The sequence below is a fragment of the Ochotona curzoniae genome, unplaced genomic scaffold, assembly GCF_017591425.1.
Source record: "Ochotona curzoniae isolate NIBS_2020 unplaced genomic scaffold, NIBS_Ocur_1.0 contig_3498, whole genome shotgun sequence".
NCBI lineage: Eukaryota > Metazoa > Chordata > Mammalia > Lagomorpha > Ochotonidae > Ochotona > Ochotona curzoniae.
This window is the reverse complement of record NW_024465885.1, coordinates 37,908,362-37,918,176: the sequence shown is the minus strand read 5'-3', so window position 1 is coordinate 37,918,176 and position 9,815 is coordinate 37,908,362.

Here is a 9,815-nt window from a genome sequence, read left to right as displayed (position 1 = left end):
AGAGGAGCCAGCTGTGCCAAAGTAGGCAACAATGCCTATGACCAGTCGCACTAAGGACCCAGAAAAGTCCTGAAGACATATCTTAGCGCCTTTTGGTCCCCATGCTGGGGAAGGCTGTTGGCATGTGAATAGGCCTTTTACCTGGAACATACAATGGGATGTATAAAAGCAACACTGAAGCCGAGTTTGAATTTTTCTTGTCTGCTGTGGTAATGGAAGGTTCTTGGGAATTTTGAAACTGTTCTGTTTTATAGCATATGAGTCTATAGGTTTACATAATTGTATAATGTTACATGTTTTAAATATACATACCTATATCTATAAAGTTAAGGAACCCAATTAAAATGTAATATTTAAAATTTAGTTGTGTATGCAAACTACCTATGTATATTGAGCTACAGTTAGAAAAGAAAAATTCATTGTCTTTGAATGCAGTAATATGACAAATAAAGAGAAAACTTAAGAAAGGTTCACCAGGCAATGAAACACAGTGATCCTAGCTCAGCTTTGCTTTTGCAGAAAAGTGGCATAGTAGATTATGAGATACTAAATCATATTCTCAATTTTAGAAGATTCAGAGAGCAAAACTTACATTAAGTAGGTTCCACATAATAATAGCTGTTGAGCAGGTAACAGAATCCAGGTCCAACGCATTGTTTATTCCAAAGACTATCTCTTAAACTCCTCATCGTATGGATGCAAGTTGGATTTGGAATTGGGGACATGAAAGCATCCCTGTGTTAGATTTGTCCTCACCGTGCAGCAGCTGGAAAAGATGATCCAAAGCAAAGAGGAATGGTTCAACAACCTATTTCTACAAAATTTATATTTTATGTAGGAACAAGATGGGTATGCAATTGTCATTATGACCTCCAAGAGGAGATTAGAGAGTAAAGAAAAATTTTCATTAAGAACCTGTGATACACAAATAAAGCATCCAAAAGAATTATGTATAATTATGCATGGATAATATGTACAATTAGACATAGATAATTATAATATTACTTGCAAATATTTAGTCATGGATTCAAAACATAAAATTACACTGCTGTAGTAGAGTTTCTAGAAAACGTTTTATTTGTTTCACAAATAGTAAGAATTAATGTTTATGACATATACGATAACACAACCAGGCAAACCAAAGTTCTTAGGTAATCAGATTTCCAGACTGCAGCTTTATGAAAGGAGGTGTGCATAAAATCTCATTCAGGAAAACTTGCCTTTGAAATCAGAAATACAGTGCTAGAATCTAACCCGCATACCTTCTTCCTCATAAAGGCAACATCCGCAGAGTAGTAGTCCAGCTTTCGTAGCTACAACATCATACCTCATGTAACCGTGTGAGACTATTTAGCTCCATATTCTGGAGGCTTGAGGCCACTGCGTTGGGACCATGTGGGCACTGGTAGGCAGTGCATGGAAGATGGCACCAGAAGAGCAGGAGGACATATGGGAGCAAGCAATCCATCCCCAAATAAGAAGCTTGCCACTTTTACCAAAGAGTCCTAATTCCTTCTGAGGCCATCACCTCAGTAAGCTAAAGATAGCCATTTTGTCCTACTTTTTAAAGGACAGCACCTTACAAAAGCTTAAGTGACTTTTACTCCATGTGTACAACAGATTTTGTTGTGGTAAATATGTACAAAATGGAATGTTGACACATTCTGCTTCGTGTGCTTGTTGCGTCACATATCAATGGAATGGTCTCTTCTTGCTCAGTTGCTCCCATGTTCCCTTCCCCTCCATCCCTGATCATCACCGTTCTATTTATGCTTAACTGAGACACGTCCTGTAAGTCGAAGCATGCTATGCTTCTCCTTCTGTGCCTGGCTTACTGCATGCAACCTAATGTTCTCAAGATTGATCCGTATTGCTAGGATTCCCTTCTCTCTTTTTAAAGTTGAAATATAATTCTCTATGTATATACTACATTTTCTTCTTCTACTTCTTATTTTTTTTTTCATTTATTTGAAAGGCAGAGAGAGAGAGAGATCTTGAGACCTTTCATCTACTGCTTTACTCTCCACAAATCTACAAAAGCCTGTGTTGGGTCAGCTGAAGCCAGGGTCATGGGGTACTTGGTCCCAAGATGGGCACTTGTGGGAAGCTGGATTGAAGCAAAGTGGCTGGGAGTCAGACCAGGCCACCCGATAGCAGAAGACAGGTAGCAACTCAACTGCTGCACAGTAAACTCTGTTACATTTTCATCCACTTCACCATCTGTGGACATTTTTTCCCTTTTGACTACTGTGAATAATGCAACAATGAGCATTCAAATGCTTCTATCTTGTAATCTTGTTTTTATGCATTTTAGATAAATACCCAGATGGTAATTTATTATATAATGTTGTATTCATATAACTCTCTCTCCATATATATATGTTATATATATATAATATGTATATATATGTATCATTCCTTTTGATCAATGGAAATGTATATACATACACAAATATACATATATACATGCAAATATGCCTTTGCATTTTTTAGGAAATTGGAGCACAGGGCTTGCAGTTTACACAGTTGTTCCTATTCTCTCAGCCAGAATCACAAGCACAGAATAGATAAGCTTTTCATAACCAGTGACTTGTGTGCATCCATTAATGTATCAAAACATGCAAGGCAGCACATGACAACTCTAACACTCTACTGTTAGTCTACTCTCAAAACAAAATGCAAAGGTTTCTTCTTTAAAATAGAAGATGAGTTGGTGGAGACCAAATGTTCTATGATCTTTTCCTGGGAACCACTTGTGATTTCTGAATCATCGGTACCTGTCCAAACACCACGGGATCTTGGCTTTGAAGGGACATGAAATTTTAATTTTTAAACTACTTTGAAACCTAATCATAGCTTATATAATGTGTTTTATTTATTTATTTACTTATTTATTTATTTTATTGGAAAGGCGGATATACAGACAGGAGGAGAGACAGAGAGGAAGATCTTCCGTCCAATGATTCACTCCCCAAGTGAGCGCAACGGCCGATGCTATGCCGATCCGAAGCCAGGTGGGTGCAGGGTCCCAAAGCTGTGGGCCGTCCTCGACTGCTTTCCCGGGCCACAGGCAGGGAGCTGGAAGGGAAGCGGGGCTGCCGGGATTAGAAGCGGCGCATATGGGATCCCAGGCGTGCAAGGCAAGGACCTTAACTACTGCGCCACCTTGCCGGGCCCTATAATGTGATTTAATTTCGGACCATCCATGAAAAACAAAGAGCATAAGAAATGATGTGATAATAAAGGCTATTCAAAGGACAAGAATTGAATTTTTTCAGGGTAATCACTCATATCCATGTAATCAATATTCTCACCTAGCACTTTAAAATGACTCTGAGTTTAAAAATCAGTATGAAAAACACCAGAAATAGTGGTAGTATACCTCTGTTTTGCCTCTTTGGAAATAACAATTATCTAAACTCAGAAATGGTCATTACAAAATATTACTGACATAATAACCTCAAATGAGCTCTCCACTGGCTCCTTCTAAAAACAAAGCACAAAATTGTGAACAAAACACAGATTGTAAAATTTTCTAACTGATATCCCTTGAGTACTGGTTCTTATTTTGCATGCTTCACTTTTGACCTGCTAAGTCATCTGGGAAACCTGAGGAAATTTTCACAAGACTTGAATCTCTGTCACCCATATGGGAGACACATGTTCAGTTCCAGGCTTCTGGCTTTGACTTGGTCCCATCCTGGCAGCAGCAACCATCTGGGAAGTGAACCAGCAGATTGGAGATATATCTGGCTCTTCTTTCTCTCTCTCTCACTCCCTCTCTTGTTTCTCCATTGCTTAGTGTCTTTTCTTATTTCTGTAACTCTACCTTTCAAGCAATATATCTTTTAAAATGGTAATGAAAATATTTTCAAATTGGACACACAAAACATTTTTTAGGAATATTCTTTCCTGATTTACCTACATTTAAGAGAAACATCAGTGCAATATCCATAAGAGATTGGCATGCTGTTTAAATTTTTTATTGCTGCTTTTGGAGAGCAGCAAAGGGAGGTTACACTTTTATCTCAGGAAAAATATGTTAAACTTCCTTTATTTGAGACACTTCAGTGTCCTACAACATATGGCAAGATAGTTGTAAGCAATCCCCTTTTTTCTAAACTCAGCTTCCCCAATTTTATACTCTCCAAAGTTTAAAGTGTCTCCAATTGTTCTGCCAAACATGTGTGCTTGAAAGAATAAATAGAAAGGCAGTCGTTAGAACTACTTAACCAGCCAAAATGTCCTTCTCCGTGAATAGAACAGGGAGAAGGCTATAGAGATTCATATTCAATAATTTTCCTTTCATCTCTGATTTATCCTTCCTCAATATTCTTTTTAATTTGTTCTGTAGTTTATTATTTGTACAGATCTTAAAATGGACAGTTTAGTGGATTTTGACAAATATTTACACCTGTGTAACCAATATTCAAACTCTATAGAACATTTGCATTAACTCAGAAGTTCCTTCAAATCCTTGACAGTTACTGCTCAAATGATACAGTGGTACAATGATTGTATCATTTTTATGATTGCTCAAATTTCAGTCCTTCATTCCATTTTTATTTCAAATGATTTTTTTGATAAATAGGAGTAAATAATCATGTATACATTCTCTTGCTAGTAGTGTATTTGAGCTTATCTCATTTCTGGATCTGCTCATTTTTTTGTATATAATAAAATGTGGGTGTAATGTGTCTTACCTTAGAACCACCTTGTTAATTTTACTTCCATTTTACCTGTGAATCCTTAACTTCAGTAGTGCCACTCTTAAGATAATAGAGCAACCAGGACTTTTGTAGTCTAGTGTGTGAATTGCAATCTGCTATAATCACCATCGAGAGGAGTTTGGCAACACCCAAGAAGTTTGTCAAGGCACAATTTGCACTATCCAATAACTCTACACCTAGCTACACACTTTTACACAATTTTTATAGGTACAGTGGTTCACCAGGCCAATCCTCCACCTGCAAGCATTTGCATCCTATATGGGCACAGTTTGAATCCCAGTTGTTCTCAGCTCTCCATATGTGGACTGTAAAAGTAGCAGAAGATGGCTCAAGTTCTTGCTTCCCTGCATCCATGTGTTAGATATTGTAGAAGCTCTTGGCTGCTGGTTTCAGATTGGCTCGGCTTGGACTGTTGTAGCCACTTAGGGAGTGAACCAGAGGATGTGAGAGCTCTCTCTGACTCTACATCTGTCTGTAAATCTGCCTTTCAATTAAAAATACACTAATTTTCAAAAAAATTCTCAGAGATATGCATAAGAAGACATCTACAAAAGTTTCCATTGCAGAGTTTATTTTTGTAAAAGCAAAAAATTTAAACCAACATCTCTTGTCAACAAAAGAATGTATACATTGTTTAAATCTAACAATATACAACAAAAAATGACAAAATATGAGATGCCCTGATTTACTTTATCAGAACAAAAAAAACCAGTTTAAAAAATGTTACACCACTTATTCAGACATTTAAAATAATAAAAGAACACCACAGATATCAAGAAGCTCATAAATATGATCCGCATCACAAAGCTCGCTCTAAAGAAACGAAAGGATGATTAGAGACAAGATATTCCAGTGAATTTCTTTAAACTAGATTGTGAATATGAAAAAAGTTCTTATAATATTCTTTTGTATTATAATATGTCCATAATTCTAACATCATAACATTTTTCCCATCTTACCCAAACCATTCAGAAATCAATGCATTATTCAACCAAATCCTAAGAAGATTCTCCAGGAAATATATTGATGTAACACAAGTCTAATCTGGAATGTCTGGAAGGTGCTGAAGGAGTCAAACTTCTAGATTTCTATGTTTGTGATACTGGGAACTGGTGCTCCAAGAATCAAACCAAGATGACTGAGAGACTGAGAGATATGGCAGAGTATGTGCAGAAGATGCTTTGAAAAAAAATTGTGCCTTTTTCCATTTATGCTGTAACATGACACATGTAAATGGATTGTAGTCATGCACACACACAATTGTGTGCTGCTAAATGGCTATATACTGAGGGCGAGGAAGGCAATTCAAGCACTTAACTTGTCTAATTGATTAATTCTCAAGGTGCAAATGCTCCCATAATGGCAGTCACCATGGTGGTTTATGCTATCAACTCACCTCAACCAGCTGGCATGAACCAGCTCCAGCATTCTCTGTTACAGAGCAAAGAGTTGTCTCAGAGGCCACTCCAAAGACACCAAAGAGGTCTGACACCGTGAAAGATACCCGATGTCTACAATGACAATGGGATTATCTCAGCAGGCAAAGCAATGAAAGAAACAAATACTGAAAAAGAGCAGATCTCAGCGGGAAATGTAAACTGCATTTCCTGTCTCATATGAGACACACACTTGTAACCCCTCTATTTCTAAGGCTAAAACTTCATCCTTCCAGAAACCAAGTCTATTTAAAAAAAAAAAACGTTAAATACCCCATTGCCTTGAATACTCTGAGTGGAAGTAAAATGCCATCATGAGGAAATTGCGACATCTTTGATAGAACGAAGTCAACAAACAGAGAAAAGAACTAAATTGATATTGAAGAGGATGTGATTGGATTTAGCGATGTAACAAGATGGTACAGAGATACAATTTTTCAGTTCTGAGAAATACCCTGAAAGACATAAGTAGACATTGGTGTTCACAATCCCATCTGTGAGGAGTAGAGAATATAGACAGTTAAGTGAAGATTCCTTGGTACGTTTAGCAGTTATAGGCACTTCAAAACCTCTTTCCCCACAATGAATTTAGCAAGACCAATCTGTAATTGACCTGCTCAGCAGGTGTATGAATCAAGTGTAAAGTATCTAATGTGTCTTGTGAAACAAGGATCAGTGTTGCAGTTTCTCATGTTTCCCTAAGTCTATCCAGGCATACAGCATGCTGGAGTTCCTGAAGGCAAACTAAGAAGAATTTCCTACCAGCTGCAGGGAAGTGGATGGATGTTAAATGAAATAAATCAGACTCAGGAAACAATGTCCTCTCTCATTTCCGGAGCTAAAACCAAGGAAGAAAATGTAGATTTGAGCGTAATGAATATTAGAGTGGGATTCAAGAGAGTGTGAGCAGCAGGGAGGTAGCAGGTATGAAAGCACAGCTGAACAGGAGAGGTTAAGTTCAGGCATTCTACATACAGCGCAGTGAGGAGACTATGGTTCACATCTATCATGTATTCTATGAAAAGAGGGAGGAAAGGAATGCAAAGGGTCCGACGTGGAGTTATGAAGAAGATGGAAACATTGCTTGCCTAACTCATTCAGTATACCTCGTGTCCATTTGATGAAATGCCACGCTGTACCTCATAGATGCGTGGGATGGTCGGTGTTCATGAAAGATATAAACCAAACGTACTCAAAGAGATAAGGATACTGAACAGCTTGCTTTGATCTTCACCTGCTAAATAAATGTGATTGCACTATCACATTGTATTTCATAAATACCATCAAATAGTTAATGATAAAATGTAAAAATAAGTTTAATTCTATGTGTCTGCCCTGTTCAGCTCAGCAGCCAGTTATGTGCTCATTCAATGGTAGCATTCAATGTGGAAACTTTTTTTCTCTGACTTTACTGTAAACCTAGAAAGAGAATTAAAGCCAAATTTCTATTTATAAGATCATTGGAATGAAAGCTTGAAAGATGTGATTTTTCAAGAGTGTTTCAAAACGTTACTTTATCAGCTTCTATGCTAATGGTTTAATATTGGATAAAATTGCTAAACTTTTCATTTAGAAATGTTCTGTGCACTGAGTTGGCTAATAGTAAACACTGTTACATACACAGCTATAAAAATTGTCCGTTATTGCCACAGAGTTATAAAAACAAATTTCAGTGTTCTCACTATTTCATAATAGACATTTAATTATTGCTTTTTTCTTGGGATTTGGAAGGTTGTTTCAGTTTTTGTCTATGTGGAAATAATGTTTTAGAGAATTATTTTTTAAGAATGTATGGGTTCTTTCAAATATTTGTTTCTTGTGGGTAACAAGGTATCCCTAGCTACCAAAACTATCAGGCATGTGTAACACAAATATAATTCGAAAGAGACCTCATTTTCTAAAGTTTATCAGAGAACTTAAGCATCAACTATGTGAAACGGTTTAAAAAAATTTTTTTGTTACTGTGAATCCATGTAGTTCTTACACATGTTGAAAGAGAGTTTCTCTCTTCTTCTTTTTTTCTTCCTTTCCTCTTTCCTTCATTTCTTTCTTAGTCTTTTGAGTATACAGGGCTGGATACAGTTTAACTGTGCCCCTGAAAACTTCATGTGTTATAAGATTGGTCCCCAAGGTTGTAGAGTTGAGAGATGGAACTTGTGGGGCTTAGATGGAACTTTGGAATTCGTGAGTCTCATCAGGGTAGGTACTTGGAGTCATTGTTTTTGGAAGAGATTAATGCTGGTCACGGGTGGTGGATGGAATAAGTTAGCTCCTGGGAGAATGAATTGTTACATACAGAATGAGCCTGCCTTCTGAACCTTGTTGACATATTTTCTGTGCACTGCTGTCATTGTGGTAGTGTCAGCCAGAGACCCAATAGATGGGACCACCCCCTCCCCCAATATTAACCGTTCAGGTTCCAAAACAGTGAGCTCTTTTCACAAATACTCAGATATTATGTTTCAGCTACAGAAAACAGACTAAATACAAATATAAACATTTATTTAGGAGAATAACCCAAAATAATCAATTAATAATAGCTCTAATAGAAAATCACTACTTGTTGGCAAAATGGTGTGCTCTTGCATATAATCTTTTTTTCTCTTTTCTTTTTTTAATGCACTCAGTAGTTTATCTACAGTGCAAACACTCTTGCTTTATAGTCACATTTCACCTGCTTGAACGTGCATGAGCCAGGTTAGTCAGATTACATAGAAACCATCTCCCATCTCTAAGCAACGGGTTCAACTTGAAATGCTTTGGGAATCTTGAAGTCTTAATTGTGTTTTAGAGTCACCCTTAAAAGAACTTGCATATTATTTGGACCTATCACGATAGCATAGTGGTTAAAGTCCTCGCCTTGCACGAGCCTGGATCCCGCATGGGCACCGGTTCTAATCCTGGCAGCCCTACTTCCCATGGGAAAGCAGTGGCTTGGGAAAGCAGTCAAGGATGGCCCAAAGCCTTGGGACCCGGCACCTGTGTGGGAGACCTAGAGGAAGTTTCTGTCTCCTGGCTTCGGATTGGCTCAGCTCCAGCCATTGCAGCTCACTTGGGGAATGAACCATCGGACAGAAGATCTTGCTCTCTGTCTCTCTTCCTCTCTGTATATCTGACTTTCCAACAAAAATAAATAAATCTTAAAAAAAAGAACTTGTACATTATTTAACAACCTTGTGTATTATTTTGATTTCAGAGAAAGTAATGGATTCTTTTGGAGTATGAAAAAAAATTAATTACATGGTAGGAAAGAAGAGTATATGATGATTTACATGATTTGATCCAGGGAAGCAAGGCGGCTTTCCGTATTATTGTCCACAGTGGTTATGCCAGTTTGTAATCCCATCAATAACGTTTGAACATATTTTTACTCCTTTTATTGTATGTATTATTATTATTCTTATTTTTAGAAAATAATCATTATTACCGGGCTGAGGTGATACCTCATTGTGGTTCTTGTTTGCATTTCCATAATGGCTTAGTCATCTTAGCATTTTTTCATGTGCTCATTGGTCATTTGTATTTCATCCTTTGAAAAAAAAATGTTTGCTAGTATTCTTGTTCATTTTAAAGATTTACTTATCCATTTGAAAGGCAGAGTTAGAGAGGGAGAGACAAAGCGAGCTTCTATCCCTTGGTTCAGTTCTCC